Source organism: Schistocerca americana, chromosome 3 (genome assembly GCF_021461395.2).
Source record: "Schistocerca americana isolate TAMUIC-IGC-003095 chromosome 3, iqSchAmer2.1, whole genome shotgun sequence".
Lineage (NCBI taxonomy): Eukaryota > Metazoa > Arthropoda > Insecta > Orthoptera > Acrididae > Schistocerca > Schistocerca americana.
The window spans coordinates 96,592,673-96,613,262 of record NC_060121.1 but is presented as its reverse complement, the minus strand read 5'-3'; positions in this window follow the sequence as shown (position 1 = coordinate 96,613,262).

Sequence of the window (20,590 nt, the reverse complement as noted above, 5' to 3'; positions counted from 1 at the left end):
AACGTCGAATGTGGAGTATATATACGAGATTTGGAAAGCTTCCTAATACCAAACGCTGACTGGAAGTATCTTGCATGATGAGGGGCCCTGTAGTCTGCAGGTTGACAGAAACTGTTCCGTCAGTGGAAGCGCGCCTATTTGGTAAAACATCCACACCACGTCTCCGTACGACTTATCGCCAGCCACGGGTGGGTCTTGAACCTGTCCTGGAGAGTGGTGGCGTGTTTCAGCCCGAATTAATGGAGCGCTCTGTTAGTTCAGAGACAGGTCTCCGTGCCGGCGCTGACGTACGGCGGGGTAGGAGGTCCACAAAACCTAAGGCGCGGTGGGGATGTTTTGGACTTTGCGAGGGCAATAAAAAAACAACTTTTACACTAGTATGGCCGGTGTAGTGGGCAGTGTGTAGCCTTCTTACATTGAGAAACTGCAACTCTATTGGAATTTTCGTAAGAAACCTTAGATACTTCTGCAGAACTGATATTTTCGTGTTTATTAGTGAAGGACTGCGCTGCTGTTATTACGCAAGCGGACGCGCGACGTACTTTGTACGGATGTAAAGAACAGCTGTTTTATCTTACTAAGGGAACCAAGTACGAGCAAAATCGCAGTTTAATTTAGCTTCCTGAAACAACGAAAAAATAAACCTACATTATATGAGCTGAATCACTGTTTAATTAAACAGTAATAAAGTAGCTTAGATGGTAGAGCACGCCGTGAGGCAAAGATCCCGAGTTCGAGTCTCGGTCCGGCACACAGTTGTTATCTGCCAGGAAGTGCCACTAATAAAGTAAACTTTCATTAAATCAGATTGTTGCTGCGTACAAGTGTTACTCCATAGTAATGGCCCATTCGAAGAAATAAACACCACAGCTGCAACAGATCTCAGCCACCAGCTTATTAGATTGCTAATTATCTCATGAAAGCTGCCTCACTGTGGGATTGTGCTTCTGGCTCGGAACCTGGGTCATTTTCTTGCAGGTATCGCAAGGTTTTCTCATCCAGTTCGTTGCCTGCGTCAGAGTGTATGGCATGGGACCAGCCATGCGTAGCGTTCTAGATATGAGATGCACACAGACGTATATCTCATGAAGGATGTTATGAATGCAGTTATCCTGTTAGTTTGGTCACGGTACGTGGTAGTAGCTGAGAGAGGTAGGCAAAATCCGCGAAATATGGAGCAATAAATACTCTTAGGTAATACTAAATAATATGCACCGAAGCGCCAACGAGACTGCTATGGGCATGCGTATTCAAATACAGGCTGAATACGGCGCTGCGGTCGGCAACGCCTGTATAAGGGAACAGGTGTCACGCTCAGTTGTTAGATCGGTTACTGCTGCTACAAGGACAGGTTATCAAGATTTAACTGAGTTTGAACGTGATGTTATAGTAGGCGCACGAGCTATGGGACACAGCATCTCCGAAGTAGCGACGAAGTGAGGATGTTCCTGTACGACCATTTCACGGGTGTACCGTGAATATCAGGAATCCGGTAAAATATCAAGTCTCCGACAATGTTGCGTTCGAACCATTTAACGAAACATCATCGATACGGGCTTTCGGAGCTGAAAGCCCACTCGTGTATCCTTGTTGACTGCACGACACAAAGCTTTAGGTCTCGCCCGGGCCCTTCAACACCGACATTGGACTAATGGTGACTGGAAACGTGTTGCCTGGTCGGACGAGTTTCGTCCGAAAGAACAGACACCATTGATGATCTGCAGACATCTAGAACGAAATTAGGATTGTATTAATGCCTTGAGCTGCTGACGGGCTTTGATATATAGCAACGGGGACTGGTAAAATGTGTGCCCCGACCAGGATAGAGCGTCCTCCATGTAAGCAGGAGATCCCGGGTTCAAGTGCCGGTCGGGGCACACATTTTCACCTGTGCCCGTTGATATATATCAACGCCCTTCAGCAGCTGAAGGTATTAATATAATTCTAATTTCGTTCTAGACGGCTGCACGCCATCAGTGGCGCCTGCTCTTTCGGATAACATTAACGCCCGTCAGCCACTGAATTTATTATATTCTAGCTTCAGACACTAGTCGAGCCATGCCACGTCGCGTTGCGGTACTTCCGCGTACTCATGGGGGCTTTACACGATGTTAGGGAGGTGTACCAGTTTCCTTGGCTCTTCAGTGTATACGACTTACGAACATTACCATATATGTAAAAATGTTTTGATTGTATCACATATGATACAATTTAGTGTCGATAGAGTCTTCAATGTGTTTCATCAGTACTGTGGTGGATCGAGGTGAGTGATTGTGGTTGGCAGATACCTCAGTGTACTGCGGGGTGTAGAACACTTAGTTCTCTTAGAAAAGGCTATATTCCCTATGACCTTTGAACTTTACCGTATTACTTAATACACTCGCTTACACAAGTCTCTCCCTGTTCCACCCATACTGGCATTAACGTTGCGTTTCGCGACATATTTTACCTCAGTAATACTCTCTTAACATAATGCTATTTAAATTAAGCTCGAAATGCGCGCAAGTTGCTTTATTTCATTAGGCATCTACTTTTCATTGCATATACTTAATATATTGTTTTCACAATACTTGCTTACAGACTATATATGCAGTTACTGACGAAAACGCGTTAAATCGTGAAAAGGATTATACACACGAAGAATAAGCGAAATGCTTATGCGAAATCACTGTAGACAACATTTCAGTTACTCATTTGGTAGTTACGAGTGGTTTCACCTTGTAGTCTATCTGGATTTTTTTTCTTTGTGTCTCTGTTGATTGTCGGCAAAGTGTAACTAACGAAAACGCACTGGGACATTCAGAACTGATATATTTGTTAAACTTTGAATGATGAAACTGCGCAAGCATCATATGGTGTCGGACGAATGAAACAATAAACGCATTTTCACATGTACGGTACAGTTCGTAAATCACAGAGTATGTAGCTTTTCCTGAGAGTATTTGTTGCTCCGTATTTCGCAAACTTCGCCACACTTATCCAATGCCACGCACCAAGACAAAAGTCCCTAACTAACAGCGTGAGACCAAGCGTTATCTAGGAACACAACAACGAGTGGGTGGCAGTCGGTCATGCAGGAAAGTCTGTCAGTAAAAAAAAAAAAAAATGCCTACGGCCTACCCAAACCATTCTTTCCCATTCGAGGTAGATGGCGCTGTGATGGACAAATATATATCAACTGTTCCTGTTTTTGTCCTTAAGACACAAAGCATTTGCTTCTACAGTTAATTTACGATGTAAACGTAAACTTTGTATTCAAAAGTACATACTGATCTTCAGACGTTGCTTGAGTGTGTTGTGAATGTGTACGGTGCAAATAAAAGACATTTCTGGCAAATAAGCTACCTTTACGGTACCGTAGTTTTCTGTTTCCTACGGGGTAACTGTGATAAGTGCCCAAACCACGTAAATGCTTCGCCGGCCGCTGTGGCCGAGCGGTTCTAGGCGCTTCAGTCTGGAACCGCGCGACCGCTACGGTCGCAGGTTCGAATCCTGCCTCGGGCATGGATGTGTATGTGGTCCTTAGGTTAGTTAGGTTTAAGTAGTTCTAAGTTCTAGGGGACTGATGACCTCAGCAGTTGAGTCCCATAGTGCTCAGAGCCATTTGAACCATTTTTGTCTTCGTCCTTGCCAAACCCTACCTTAGCCAGCAAGGTCGCCTGGTCTCTCCCCAACTGAGAACGTTCGGAGCATTATGGGCAGCACCTTCTCTACATGGACACTCTGCAAATTACATTTAAGTGCCTGGCAGAGGGATCATCGAACCACCTTCACAATCCTCTGTTATTCCAATCTCGTATAGCGCGCGGAAAGAACGAACACCTATATCTTTCCGTACGAGCTCTGATTTCCCTTATTTTATCGTGGTGATCGTTTCTCCCTATGTAGGTCGGTGTCAACAAAATATTTTCGCATTCGGAGGAGAATGTTGGTGATTGGAATTTCGTGAGAAGATTCCGTCGGAACGAAAAACGCCATTCTTTTAATGATGTCCAGCCCAAATCCTGTATCAGTTCTGTGACACTCTCTCCCATATTTCGCGATAATACAATACGTGCTGCCCTTTTTTGAACTTTTTCGATGTACTCCGTGAGTCCTACCTGGTAAGGATCCCAAACCACGCAGCAGTATTCTAAAAGAGGACGGACAAGCGTTGTGTAGGCAGTCTCCTTAGTAGATCTGTTACATTTTCTGAGTGTCCTGCCAATAAAATGCAGTCTTTGGTTAGCCTTCCCCACAACATTTTCTATGTGTTCCTTGCAATGTAAGTTGTTCGTAATTGTATACCTAGGTATTTAGTTGAATTTACGGCTTTTAGATTAGACTGATTTATCGTGTAACCGAAGTTTAACGAATTCCTTTTAGCACTCATGTGGATGACCTCACACTTTTCGTTATTTAGGGTCAATTGCCACTTGTCGCACCATACAGATATATTTTCTAAAAATGGTTCAAATGGCTCTGAGCTGTAGCTAAGGCCTGTCGGTATTTCTGGACACCCTGTATATCCAGGGTGTAACGAATATTGGCGAAGGTATTTTTGTATGTGACGTCTTAATGTGAACACACGGTGTGTTGTCTCTTTTTCTCTGCACTGAACAATATTTCCACAATCACGTCACAAAACTTAGTTGTTTTCCGCACAGGAGTTCAAATGGTTCAAATGGCTCTGAGCGCTATGGGACTTAACATCTTTGGTCATCAGTCCCCTAGAACTTAGAACTACTTAAACCTAACTAACCTAAGGACATCACACACATCCATGCCCGAGGCAGGATGCGAACCTGCGACCGTAGCGGTCACGCGGCTCCAGACTGAAGCGCCAGAACCACACGGCCACACCGGCCGGCGATATATTTTCTAAATAGTTTTGAAAGTTGTTTTGATCTTCTGACGACTTTACTAGTCGATAAACGAGAGCATCATCTGCAAACAATCTAAGACAGGTACTCAGATTGTCTTCCCATTCGTTTATAAATATAAGGAACAGAAAAGGGAATAGAACACTACCTTTGGCTACGGATCTTTCGTCGCGATTTCGACGACCTAACGCGTCAGTTCGACAGAATTTTTGCACGATATCCCTCAGAAGAACATCCAACAACTGTATTTAATAATGCCGATTCGAATAAATGCCTGAATAAGCACCAGAGGTGGACCAACGCGTTACTTACTTGGTCGATATCTGAAGCTCTTTCTGTTGGATAAATCATCCAGATTGTTCTGTACATGTAATACACATCGACCGATTTTCGTCTCATTCGCGTTATTCCTTCATGGCGTATAGTTTTTTTGTGTGTGAGATTGTATATCCATATTTTCAGAATGACTACGGAAGATGCTTTACAAATAAAATCCAAACGCGTCTGGTGAAAATACTCTTCAATTATTTGCAGTATCCTTAGTTTGAGAATACCATTTATAAATATTAAACAACAGATTGCAAAAAAGTGTTGACAGTCCTTTTTGAACAGCAAAGCATTTTCAGAAGAGAACGCTTCTGCTCAGATAATGTGTTTACCTTTAATCAGTTTCAATAGATGGTTCCAATGGCTCAAAGCCCTACGGGACTTAACATCTGAGGTCATCAGTCCCCTAGACCTGGAACTACTGAAGCCTAACTAACCTAAGGACATTACACACATCCATGCCCGAGGCAGGATTAGAACCTGCGACCGTAGCAGCAGCGCAGATCCGGACTGAAGAGCCTAGAGCTGCTCAGCCACAGCGGACGGCCAATTTCAATAGATCATCGAACATTGAGAACAGCTGAAATCTCTCAAATTGAATTAAGCTCCATGGCTCGACCGAATCCCTTAACACGCTGCATGGTATTTGCGGCTGAGTTAGCACTTTTGTTAACTATAATTCACCGTACATCGCACGAACAAAATGCCCTGCCAAGTAGTTGGAAGAAATCACAGGTCGCACCCGTCTACAAGAAGGGCAGTACAAGCTATCCTCAAAACTACCGTCCAGTATCCTTGATATCGATTTGTTATAGACTTTTCCAGTACATTGTAAATTAAAAATAATCAGGTATCTCGAACAGAACGACCTCCTAATTGTACCCAGTATGGATTCCGAAAACATTGATCATATGAAACACAACTCGCAATTTTCTCAGATGACTGCAAAAAGTAATGGACGTCGGCTAATAATTGCAGTATTTTTCGATTTTCGTAAAGTATTTGACTCAGTATCACGGCTATACTATTATCAAAAGTAAGACAGTATGGGGTATCAATGGAAATTTGTGACAGTTGAGTATATTTGATAAGGAGAATGTAGCTTGTAATCTTGGATGGAGAGTCATCATTAGGTGCCAAAGTAGCTTAGAGTGTGCCCCAGGGAAGTGTCTTGGGAGCCTTCCTGTTCATATTGTGCAGGGTGATGCAAAAGTCCGCATTATTTCAAAAGTCAATACTTCACGGAATAATAGAGGTAGGGAGAGCCGCCCGAGGTAGCAGCGTTGTCTTGAGTGCCTTGCCACGGTTCGCGCGGCTCCCCTCGTTGGAGGTTTGGGTCCTCCCTCGGGCACGGGTATGTGTCTTGTCCTTAATGTAAGTTAGTTTAAGTTACGGACAGATGATCTCAGCAATTTGGTCCCATAGGAACTTACCACAAATTTCCAAAATTTAGGTTTTTACTGAAACTAAAGAAAGTGCAAATGACAAATAATACTGAGTTAATAACGAGCACGAAAACCGATATAGGGGTTAGTGAACACAGGGTTGTCGTAGCGAGACTGTGTATTGTAATCCACAAATCCTCGAAAAATAAGCGAAAAATATACCTATTCAGAAAAGCAGATAAAAATTCACTTGACGCCTTCCTGAGAGACAATCTCCAATCACTCCAAATTAATAATATAAGTGTATATCAGATGTGGCTTGCATTCAAAGAAATAGTATCAGCAGCAATTGACAGATTTGTACCAAAGAAAGTAACAAACGACGGAGCTGATCCTCCTTGGTATACGAAACGGGGCAGAACACTGTTGAAGAAACAACGAAACAAACATGCCAAATTTAAACGAACGCAAAGTCCCCAAGACTGGCGATCTTTTACAGAAGCTCGAAATTTAGCGCGGACTTCAATGCGAGATGCTTATAACAGTTTTCACAACGCAACTTTGTCTTGAAACCTGGCAGAAAATCCAAAGATATTCTGGTCGTATGTGAAGTATGTTAGCGGCAAGAAACAATCAATGCCTTCTCTGCGCGCTAGCAATGGAGATACTATCGAAGACAGTGCTGCCAAAGCAGAGTAACTAAGCATAGCCATCCGAAATGCCTTCACAAAAGAAGACGAAGTAAATAATCCAGAATTCGAATCGAGAACAGCTGCCAACATGAGTAACGCAGAAGTAAATTCCTCGGAGTAGTGAAGCAACTTAAATCACTTAATAAAAGCAAGTCCTCTGGTCCAGACTGTATACCAATTAGGTTCCTTTCGGAATATGCTGACGCAGTAGCCCCATACTTAACAATCATATACAACCGTTCGCTCGACGAAAGATCTACCCAAAGACTGTAAAGTTGCACAGGTCACACCAATATTCAAGAAAGGTAGTAGGAGCAATCCACTAAATTAGAGGCCTATATCGTTAACGTCGATATGCAGCAGGATTTTAGAACATATATTGTGTTCGAACATTATGAATTACCTCGAAGAAAACGGTCTATTGACACACAGTCAACACGGGTTTAGAAAGCATCGTTCCTGTGAAACACAACTAGCTCTTTATTCACATGAAGTGTTGAGTGCTATTGACAAGGGATTTCAGATCGATTCCGTATTTAAGGATTTCCGGAAGGCTTTTGACACTGCACCACACAAGCGGCTCGTAGTGAAATTGCGTGCTTATGGAATATCGTCTCAGTTATGTGTCTGGATTTCCTGTCAGAGAGGTGAAAGTTTGTAGTAATTGACGGAAAGTCATCAAGTAAAACAGAAGTGATTTCTGGCGTTCCCCAAGGTAGTGTTATAGGGCCTTTGTTGTTGCTTACGTATGTAAACAATTTTGGAGACAATCTGACTAGCCGTCTCCGGTTGTTTGCAGATAACGCTGTCGTTTATCGACTAATAAAATCATCAGAAGATCAAAACAAACAGCAAAACGATTTAGAAAAGATATCTGAATGGTGCGATAAGTGGCAATTGACGCTAAATAACGAAAAGTGTGAGGTCATCCACTTGAGTGCTAAAAGGAATTCGTTAAACTGCGGTTACACGATAAATCAGTCTAATCTAAAAGCCGTAAATTCAACTAAATACCTAGGTATTACAATTACGAACAACTTAATACCGAGCGAGGTGGCGCAGTGGTTAGACACTGGACTCGCATTCGGAAGGATGACGGTTCAATCCCGCGTCCGGCCATCCTGATTTAGGTTTTCCGTGATTTCCCTAAATCACTCCAGGCAAATGCCGGGATGGTTCCTCTGAAAGGGCACGGCCGACTTCCTTCCCCATCCTTCCCTATTCCGATGAGACCGATGACCACGCTGTCTGATCTCCTTCCCCAAACCAACCAACCAACAACTTAAATTGCAAGGAACACATAGAAAATGTTGTGGGGAAGGGTAAGCAAATACTGCGTTTTATTGGCAGGACGCTTAGAAAATGTAACAAACCTACTAAGGAGATTGCCTACACTACGCTTGTCCGTCCTCTTTTACAATACTGATGCGCGGTGTGGGATCCTTACCGGGTAGGACTGACGGAGTACATCGAAAAAGTTCAAAGAAAGGCAGCACGTTTTATATTATAGCGAAATATGGGAGAGAATGTCACAGGATTGATACAGGATTTGGGCTCGAAATCATTAAAAGAAAGGCGTTTTTCGTCGCGACGGAATCTCACGAAACTCCAATCACTAACCTTCTCCTCCGAATGCTAAAATATTTTGTTGACACCGACCTACATAGGGAGGAACGATCACCACGATAAAATAAGGGAAATCAGAGCTTGTACAAAAAGATGTAAGTGTTCATTCTTTCCACGCACTATACGAGATAGGAATAACAGAGATTTGTGAAGGTGGTTCGATGAACCCTCTGCCAGGCACTTGAATGTGATTTGCAGAGTATCCATGTAGATGAAGATGTAGATTATAACCACCCCGTATATAAACAAGAAAAGTACTTCTTTAACCATGACAACGGTAGGAGCAAATGTGATCGAATAACTGAAATGTGTTCCGCATTTAAAAGTTACAAATAAACAGGACAACGAATATTAAGCAGGGAAATAGGGAGATATAAATTTTCACATGTGATAAATTATCAGTTGAAAATAAGAGCCACAAAACTGTATCAAGGAAGCCACTGTATGGTTAGGACGAGCGACTTACACTACCGGAAAAAATCGTAACATCAGAAAATAGTTAACTTAGAGCAATGAGATTTCGAGAATGCATCCGCCTAGGTAACATATTTAAATGATTAACATTGCAAGTTCACAGCTTAATGTAAGCGCGAGATGAGTCCCACACTTTTCCGTTAGTGTATCGACGATCAGAATCAACAGGGGAGCACAGTTGTTCGTTACCTAGCTTGTGGTACGTTTCATCTCGCGGGGTTATGCGCGGCGGTCGTCCCAGGTGGGAATATTTACGAAGCTTATTTAGATTTCTAGCACTTGCCTCGCAACCAAGGGACATCTATTGAAATCTTTGATTGCAACCGGAGGATTTGAACAATTTTTTTGAGTTACCCCAGACAAAAAAAGCAAAGCATAGTGTATGTGAAAGTGTATTTGACTATGAGTACTCAGCGTAATGTGGATGGGGTACTGGACGTATGCGGAATACCTGCCGCTATCGATTGCAGGCAATGCGAAGCAAGGGGAATTAAGAGTATGTCTCGTCATGCTGGAAACAAAGACACGCAAAGTAATCTTCTGTCTCTGGCTCCAATGTAATCTTTGTAGTAGTACCCACTACTGTATCATTTACATATGTCTGATTCCATTGCTGCTACAACAGTCATTTGCTATCCTGACGTGGTAACAGTTGATACACTCTAAAGTTCTGATTGTTGTTGAGAATTAACATGACAAGTGCAGTGATAACATTTAATATCATTTTAAGTTTGGTCTGAATACCGAGTACGACGTGGTACCAACGTGGTACCATGCTGTGCAAATCACTATGAAGTGGATGGCAGGGGGAATTCCCACTAAACAAAAAAGGATTGAGGTTTCTTCCTGCTCCATTCGCGTATAGAGTGCAGAAAGAAACTTTTCTTAATTATGTTTGTGTATGTTGTAATTAGTTTAACCTTGTATTTTCGGCACCTAAAGGGGTTGGACACAGGGTTGGACAAAGGTCTGGACGTACGGTTGGACAAAAGTTTGTACCACGTTGGTATACCAGGGCACCGACAGTGTGTTGATGGTACCTCTTTGGCTTCCTCTTATCTTGAGGACTCAATACTGACACTGTTAACTATCCGATTTTCGAATATATGAGCCACTGCTAGAAGGGAGAGCCACATTACGTTTTCCGTTTCTTTACTATATCTTTTTCTTCATCGTTCTTCTTCTAAAGTGATTTTCTCTTCCGTATTTGGTTTTAATATTGGCCATGTCTTCATTATTTAAAGTCCACGTCGTGACTCTCCCTGTTACACAACAACTTGAGCAAGATAATTGCAAATATTACATTAATCGTTTCTGCATCTCGTTTGTTGTGTGTGTCGCACTTTTTTGACGCAGATTTCGAAAGTGTTCATTCATGATATTATCAGTGGATGAACTATGCATTGCTTTCGGCTCAGGACCATAATTCCCACCTTCCTGTTCCTCTTAAATGTACCAAATCTCGCGTTATGCAATTAATTCAGCAAGTATGACGCGCGTGATTAATCGTCGTCCGCAGAGGGGCAGTTTGCACCATCAGCGAGACTGCACTAACAGCTTGTTGAATATAACATGGAAGCGGGGACATGAGGGGCGCAATCCAATTGCTGCATTTGATTGCTATCCGCTGAATGGTCAAGCGAAGAGCCATCTCGTTGCAAATGTTCTTTGCTGTAATATTTGTTTTTATATTATGTTGTTTCGCTGGATCGCTGAACGAACTATCAACGCATTTGACGTTGATTAAATGACTTCACGAGTCCCGAATGGAACTGACGTCTGATCAAAACATTTAACCCACAGATTTAGCCTTTCATCTCATTTCTTAAATCCCCCTGCATTCTTCGCTATGCTATTTCCTGCCTGCTGTAAAATGGAAACTTTGATGGTCATAAAGGTTAAAATTACTAAAATTCTCCAAGCTGTTATGTCGTAGTCTTGCAGGATTTGTCAGGGAACTCCGTGTGCTCTTGAGTGCAATCAAAACTAAAATCATATCTGATGACGTACGCCGCACACGGATAGGAATCATGGATTGTCTAACAGATTCCAGAGGGTCACGGTGCAATAGCCGGGAAAGTTTTAGTACTTTCGATCGATTTTCTTCCTTCTTGAAACAGTTACTTAACAAAGTGTCATTACTTCAGTTCCGGACTGTCACCGGTAAATAGTACACAACAAATGAAACCTTCTTCTGTCGCAGTTTACGACTATCGCTGATACATTTAACAATAAAATGACATTTCCACTATTTTACTGATGATTCTCCAGTTCTCATTTTTGGAGACTAGGACATATTTTGACATCAATAATTTTGCTCGCTATGCTAATTAGTATTTGTTGCCCCTTGCTCTGAACATATTAAGCTATTTTAGTCCTCTTATGTCAGCGCTCTCCGAGTTTTCCTACAAATAACTGCTATCGATTGTCTTTTGGTGGTTTTTGTTCAGTTTCCTGTTGATCATATTCACCACTTGCCTTCTTTTAACCAGCTGTAAGCCGGAAACTATCGAAATCTGTCTTCCCAACTATGTTGTGAAATAAGGTAACTGAAACTCGTTTCCAGGAAGGACAATATGACCGTGAAGCGTCACAAATTTTACTTTTTAAGTGAAGATGGTTTAAATCTGTGGCTACACTGGATTTATTTTGTATAAAATATCGAGAAAACAAAACAGAAAGAGGAAGCAGCGGTAAAAATACTATAAATATCTATATGAGGCTAGTGACTGAGGGCCACTGGTTGTAAACTTCTAGTGTCCCTTTTAATGAGATCAGAGCTGTCAGTTGCAGCAGAAGGGGCATCTGAGACGCACTACATACACTCCTTGTTTGCAAAACCTGGCCTATAGAGGTCTGGGCTTCAGGAAATTTTACATCTGGTTGTAGACAAGGGGTGCCATCAGCACCGATGATGAAAAACCGTCTTAATTGTCTATCAGAGGCAAGTGAGCGGAAACCACTGCACAGCGCCAAGGAGCCGTACATCTAGACACTCTGGTCTACCAACCCTTCTCCAACTTTTCTTCAGAAAACACTACAAGCTAGAGCAATCAGTTTAGATGTCCTTATTTTCCTGAGTCCGCATGCATGAACAATCACTGCAGTATTCTCTAAAAGAATAGAGAGAGAGAGAGAGAGAGAGAGAGAGAGAGAGAGAGAGAGGGAGGAAGGGAGAGAGCAACAAATTTTCGACACCTACAACCAGGTCACACCCATTCTCGAGAAGTGTAGTGGAAGTGATACACACCACTACCGTTCATTGACATTTGTCTATTGTAGAATCTTAGAACACACTCCAACCTCTAATGAAACGAGGTATCTCTAACCGAATGATCTCTTCTGTGCCAACAAGCATGTCAAACTTATCTCCCACTGTTACCGCATGCCATCCTGATAGCCATGGACAAGGCATTCGAATAGAACCAGTATTTACTCACTTCTGACAACCATTTGACTCAGTACTGCACTCATAATTATTAAAGTGGTTGTTACAAAATGTAATTTCTTGCTGGATTAAGGATTTATTGGTACGGAGGACGCTAATGTAATCTCGGATAGAGAATCAGCTACAGATGCAGAATTAACGTCAGATGTGCATCTTGCATATTAATAAAATGGCAGTCGAGATTAATAATACTGTCATACTTTTGCAGATTATTTAGTCATGTGTAATGAAATAGTGTCTGAAACTACAAAGGTACTCAGTCAGACACGCATACGATTTAACAGTGACTCAACAATTAGCATCTTCCTTCAAGTACTGAGAAATGCCGTGCACAAAGCTCAAAAAATGTAATATTCTTGCTTGCAAAACATTCGTCCGGTACATCCAAGAATTTCTTCTGAAATGTTTGGGACCCATATCAAATAGAACTAAAAGGTGACATTGAAAGTGAACAGAAAGAGCAGCGCATATAATCACAGGTCTGCTTTGACGTACGACAGAACGTCGCTGAGGTGGTGAATGAACCGGGGGACGCTTGTAGGTAGACGACAACTAATCGTGAAAACACAGCAACAAGGTTTCAAGTAAAAGTACCATGCGAGGAACCTCAGAATATACCGATGAGACCTGGTTTCTCAGGATGGGGAAGGATAAGGTTACGATTGTTGACGAGGCCGTAATCAGTTACCCTCGGTTGCACAACAAATATGTAAACTTTATTTAAAGAAATAAAAATTTTAAAACAATCTCTTTAAAAACACACACACACACACACACACAATTGACTATATGTCGGCTGAAGGCCTGCAAGGGTCGGCCTGGGAAGGTAACTCAAACATAAGGTATGGTGAGACAGGCAGCCAAGAGTTGTACTGACGTAACAGGATGGCAACTCAAGTAGGGCAGCTTAAGCGCCGACCGACCGACTAACCAATCCGCCTAACGTCCGATCACCGGTACAACGATGGAATATTTTTAGGCAATGGTGAAGAGACAGACAGCACTACGTCTTCAGGAAACACCCAAGGCCGAAGGAAACACTAGAACCAAGGTAGACCTCACCAAAAAAAAAAAATATGCACAGTACAATACAAGTGGCTGTAGAACTACACGCCGTGTCGGACATCATCAACGCGACCTAGAAAGGTACACTGCCCGAAAAGTACGCAAACCTCCAGGGCAGGTAACTGAGGCGTTAGCGGCCACAAAGCAGAAAATACCGCTGGTTGCACTTCACTAATAAGAAAAATATTAAATTCAGTGATGAATAACAAATAGAGATAGACGGCTGCAATATTTCACCGCCTTCAAACACTTCACTCGTTGCCGCCAGGCTCAGCGGCCTCGAGAGCGACAACCCGCCGACCAAAGGCGAGATCTCAGAATAGTCGGGGCTGCATTAGCAGTTAACTCTTCACTCAACTTAAACGTCCAGGGTTCGGTGTGCGACGAAGCTGTGGCCCTCGCAGCTACCCCTTCTCGATGCGGCAGTGGCAGCACGCCGCCAGCGGCCCCGGCTTGCCCCCGCGCTGCACGGACCTGCTCGCTGCTGCGCCCCCAATCGACCTCACGTCTTTTCGCAATCCCCTCACCAAATCCAGTACGCAGACAGCATTAAAATAACTGCTCCTTCAAAAGCACAAGATACACACAGACCTGGGGAAACAATTCAACCAACAACTCACAATACTAAAACCAGTCACTGTGAAACAACACGGACGAATTATAAGTCGGCACAAACACAGAGAAGCCAGAAGCAGACGTAAGGCCAAATGCACGTCGTCCGCTGTGACGACTGACCGAACGACCAACCAACGGTCGTCCCGACTCAAGTCAGGCACGGGAAAGATCCCAGTATAAATCGTCGACAGACACTGCCATGAGGTCGGACACACACACACACACACACACACACACACACACACTCACATACACACCGGTGAAAGTTGCACTACTCGAATATCACGGTCAATTCAACTAAAACTCGCTGATTCCGGTCCTTGGCGTGGTCGTGCACTCTCACGACCACATCCTTGGGTCGGACAGTGCATGTGTGTCGCCGGCGGACTGGCGAGTACTGGCTGTCCGGACCTCACTACTGCTCTGTTTCAACTCAACTCGCTCGACACACGACGACCCGGAAATACTAGAGGCCACTACAAAGATAATACCACAGTACGAGCTATCGATAAGCGCTGCTGCTGCCACTCACGGACAAATAAGGTGAGCAAACGTAGTGGCACCAGTGAATACACTAAGAGAACGAGATGCCACTATCGCTGTTACAAGATGCCAAGTTAAGAACTGCATCAACGTGAGCCGCACACGGCTGAACCGAAGCCCTGTAGGTACCGTTCAAGGAGAGGGACTAGACAAGAGTGTGAAAACATTAAGAACCCAACACATACGTCGCCTGATACGGTGTAGGAAAACCGTTGGCATTGAAAACAGCTTCCAGTCGTCTCAGAAGAGATAAACACTGGTCCTGTATGATTTTCAAAGGAATCAAGGGAATCGTTCCATTCTTTGTGCAAAACAGTGGCAAGTTCAGATAACTATGTTGGAGGTAGATAGCACTCACGCACCCTTCTCTCCAAAGTAGATCACAAAGGCTCAACAATATTAAGATTTGGACAATTCGAGCTATGCAGACAGGAGCCCCGTCATCTTGGAACACAGCAATACCATCGGGGAACAAACATTGTACCATTGGATAGACCTGGTCAGCCAAAATGGTCACATTATCCTTGGCAGCAATGTGGCCTTGCAGAGTAACCATAGGCCCGTGGAATACCACGACACGACTGACCAAATCATCACCGAACTCCAGCCATGTTTCACTCTTCGGAGTCAGCTCCGCCAGAAGTTGCAAGCAGTGGGAAACAAGACTGAGCCGAAGGGGTTGGGTTGGGTTGTTTGGGGGAGAGGAGGCCAGACAGCTAGGTCATCGGTCTCATCGGATCAGGGAAGGACGGGGTAGGAAGTCGGCCGTGCCCTTTCAATGGAACCATCCCGGCATTTGCCTAAAGCCATTTAGAGAAATCACGGAAAACCTAGTTCAGGATGTCCGGACGCGGGATTGAACAGTCGTCCTCAAGAATGGGACTCCAGTGTGCTAGACACTGCGCCACCTCGTTCGGTGACTCGGACGACCAAATGACTTTCTTCCATTGCTCCATAGTCCAGGTTTTATGACTTCGGCCCCGAGTTTTCCTATTACGAGCATTTACATCATTGGTGAGTGGTTAGGAAATCCATCTCGCCCTGCCGTTCCCTGCTTCTGGAGCTCTCTTCGTGTTGTTTTAGTGCTGACAGGGTTCGCGAGTGCGACAGCTGTCGTCCTCTAATTTTTCTTCAAGGTCACTCAACACACACTTTCGTCTGTGTTGTGCCTTATTTGATGATGTTTCTCCGCTTCCCCTTTATGCGGTAAAATTTTAGACGCGGCACTTCTTGGAACACCCAACGCTAGAGCTACCATGGCTACAGAAGCACCCACCCATGATACGAGCACCAACAACTCCGACATAATGTTCTCACCACTACATAGAACACTGTTCTCGCCACGAATGTCGCTTCCAACGTACTGAGGACTCTGCTCAGATGCCCCTCATGGTCAAATATAATAGTGCCACCTGCAGGCTTGCATTTATGTTCAAACAGGTATTCATCGCGGTGTTTGCATATTTTTGTCCAGCCCCGATAGGTGCCGAGAATACAAGGTTGGACTAATTACAGCCTACACAGACGCATTTAAGGAATATTTCTTCCAAAGCTCTATAGGCGAATCGAACAAGGAGATACTTCAATCCTTTTCTCAATGTGAAGCTGCCCTTCCTTGGACTTCACAGTGGTTTGTATAGTCGTACGTAGGGACCTCAGAATGTAACTTACAAATGTGGTCCCTCGATAAGACCATTGCAAACAAAAGTGACTCACTGCTGGAAGAGGAATTTTCTGCTACTTAAGGGATATGAGGTACCGAGCGAGGTGGCGCAGTGGTTAACACACTGGACTCACATTCGGAAGGACGAGGGTTCAGACAAATGCCGGGATGGTTCCTTGAAAGGGCACAGCCGCCTTCCTGCCCCATCCTTCCCCAATGTCCTCCCCCGAATCGTCCAACATATATGAGGTGCATCACTGTGTGCGACTGGAATGGCTCTGCAACTGGAAACGCGCTCCAGAGTTGGACTACGCGGGACGGTACGACGTTTATTGGGATTACGTCTAAATTGCACACATATTCACAGTGGCTTTCTGGCTGTGTGTGGACTAAATGCAATGTCACCTCCAGCCGTTGTGAAATTGTGCCAACAACTTGACCACCGGCGTCAGACGTCGGTGATGCTCATCGGGTTCAAAAATGGCTCTGAGCACTATCGGACTTAACATCTGAGGTCATCAGCCCCCTAGAACTTAGAACTACTTAAACCTAACTAACCTAAGGACATCACACACACACCCATGCCCGTGGCAGGATTCGAACCTGCGACCGTAACGGTCTCGCAGTTCCAGATTGGAGCGCCTAGAACCGCTCGACCACACCGGCCGGCTGCTCATCGGGGAGCAAGCCCATCGACACTGAACACAGGCGATCACTTCCAGATAGTCGAGGAACCTATTCACAGCTTTCACACTGTGACGGTCTCGTATACTGATCAGCAGATGCTCATCTCAAGCGGGTGTTCTCATTCCATCGTCTGGGCAGCAAAAACCATACAGCCAATATAAGTTAAAAACTATCATGTTAACATATTGTACTTTCCACAGTAGAACAATAAAAAGATTTCGCAATGTAAAATAAAAGCGTAATAGCCAGCAAAGGTTACAACAGTGCCAAGTTGATGTAAGTGCAATTTTCACGATAGAGCAATGATAAGAGTGTGAAACGCAATGGTAAGTTAGTTATATGAATTAAAAAAAACACGAGGTTACGACCCAGATCTCTAACCGGGCCATTTCAAGAGGAAAATGAAATTTACAGCAACTTATATTTAAAAGCTGGGCGACGGCATTTTTTACAAAGATGAGTTCTTGACGCGAAGTACAGACACAAATGAACATCACAGTTTTTGAACCGGGCTGGTACCATGCTAGGGAAAGATCCCCCAACGTACAGGTCAAAATTGGACACAGGCGCCTTTTAAATAGTTCATGAGCAAAAAATGCCTATATGCGAGGGTCGTTACGAAAGTAATGCCTCCTATTTTTAATCGTGGTAATTACAGGAGATACATGAATCACGGCAGCACAGCTAAATAGAGCAATATTTCAGCTACATACTGTTATTCTTGCAAATAGTCATCACCAGCGACGAACCAGAGCCTGTCTGCGGTATTTGTAAAGTCGGCACAAGCTAAGGTTAACCACTTCCTTACAGCTTTGGCAACAGTATCTGTGTCTTGAAAATATTCTCCATGTAGTCCATCTTTCAGAAGCCCAAACAGATAGAAGTCTGAAGGTGCTAAATCAGGATGGTACGTGGGTGTGGTAAGAAAGTCCATCCAAATTTTGCAATGAGTTGCGTGGTCGTAAAACTGGTGTGGGGTAAAAGCTGGTCTTCTTCTCTGGCCTTACCCTGGAAATTCGGGCTTTCAGTTTAGTCAGTGTCGTCTTGTAGCGAGCTGAACTGACAGTTTCTTCATGTTCCATAACATCCAAATGAACCACACCCTGGCTATCCCAGAAGAATGCGCACACCGCTTTGCCTGTAGACGGCTGTGTCCTGAATTTCTTCTTTGACGGAGAATTCGCATGTCTCCGTTCCATGGATTGTCTTTTGGATTCCGGCTCGTAGTGGTGACACCGCGTGTCATCTCTGATGACCAACCTATTCAGAAAATTGTCACCTTCTGCTTCATATTGGTTCAGCAGGTCCCGACAAATTTCCATTCGATGATCTTTTTGTTCCTCTGTAAGCATTCGCGGGACCCATCTCGCGCAGACTTTGCCATAACCAAGACGTTCCAACATTATTTCCAAGGTATTAAAGCCGACCAGCTATGCACAAAATTCTTTGGTCGTTATCCGCCGATCAGCACGGGTGAGTCGATCAAGGCGCTCTTCACTGCGAGGGATGACAGCTGTGCAGGCTCGACTGAGTCGTGGCTCGCCACGCACACCCTTTTCATCACCTTGTAAATGCCGTACCCACCGCCTAACATCGCTCACGTCTATTGTAGGGTCTCCATGTACATTTGCCAGAGCGTCGATGGATTTCAATCGGTCCAATTTCTTTAGCAGTGAGGAATTCAATGACACATCGCTGTTTTATAGGCACATCCGTATCAGACTCCGTTTTGGAACATGCCTGAGCTGGCCTCAATTATTGCAGAACAGCGGAACAACCTGCAAATGAAAGTGGAAGGTTCATGCATTAGCTCTACGCCAACGACATCTGGCGCGTACGTCCAAAGTCACCACAAAAACTAGGAGGCATTCCTTTCGGAATGGCCCTCGTACAACAAACCGTTGAAGTAAAGCAGTTACAGTTGTAGGGAAGGAATAGCGGCTCGTAAGCAGTTTTTTGCAAAAGACCGCCCATGCGGCCGAGTAGTTGGTACACACTAGTATGACGTGCTTCAGATCCGCCAGCGCCGAGCTGTCTTGACCACAGTGTACAGAAACTATGATTTTCAACCGATACAGGTGGCCGGTGTAACAACCATGTCCGAGCATCACGCAGGTGAAGGAGGTAACATGACGTCTAGTAAGCTTCACCAAGGTGAGCCAAGGCCGAGGAGAGACGTTCGGTTTTATGGTTGCCACGTGGCCGCTCTTTTAGTGATGGGATACGTGACATTCAAAATTCCGGTGGCCATAAGCAGGTTTCTTGGCCGTCGCGTTGAAATCCGTGGGCGGAACAGTCCTTCCTTAATACTACTCTTTGCGACACGGTCAGCAGTTTCATTATGGTGAATGGCTTGGTGCCCTTTTATTCAAAGTAAGCGGACGTCAATGCCCAGTTGCAATGCCAGCGTGTGTATTATGGCGTCTAAGGTATCCAAGACATATCTGTTAAAGGCGCTGCAGCCTGGAACCGCAAGACCGCTACGGTCGCAGGTTCGAATCCTGCCTCGGGCATGGATGTTTGTGATGTCCTTAGGTTAGTTAGGTTTAACTAGTTCTAAGTTTTAGGGGACTAATGACCTCAGCAGTTGAGTCCCATAGTGCTCAGAGCCATTTTTGAACATATCTGTTAGTCTGTTTATCAAACGCCGGATGTAGATCTTGCAGCATACTTTGAGAGTCCACGAGGAACAATATGAGCCGAAAAAGTCTGCGTGATATAATAAATAGCCTTCCTGATGACCAGTATGTCTGCCGTGTAGATAGAGAATTCACGCGATGTTAAAAAATTGTGTAATATATATGTGTGTGACTTTAATATATAGTGCAGCGTACGATAAAAGTCACTAGGCCTGCCAAAATAAATGTGTAACTTACTCCTAGATGTAAATTTTGTATCGTAATTGTTCAGGTATCCGTCTTATGTCGTTTCCAGCTGAACACATGTGGCAAAAGCTAGAACGTTTTATTTCACTTTTGACTTGAACATAGCTGCTCTGAATTCTGATCACTGCTTTTTAGCAACGTAATTTTACGATTTATCAAAATTTCATTCTGCTGAAGACACCCCTAGTAGGTGTAGAAACCTAGGTCATTGTACGTACCAGTTATGGGCAACCGGTTGGCTGTAAAAATTGGAAAACGGCAAGGCGGAAGATGGAACGCAGGTTATCAGCGAATTAGCGTAATGCAGGAGTGCGGCTA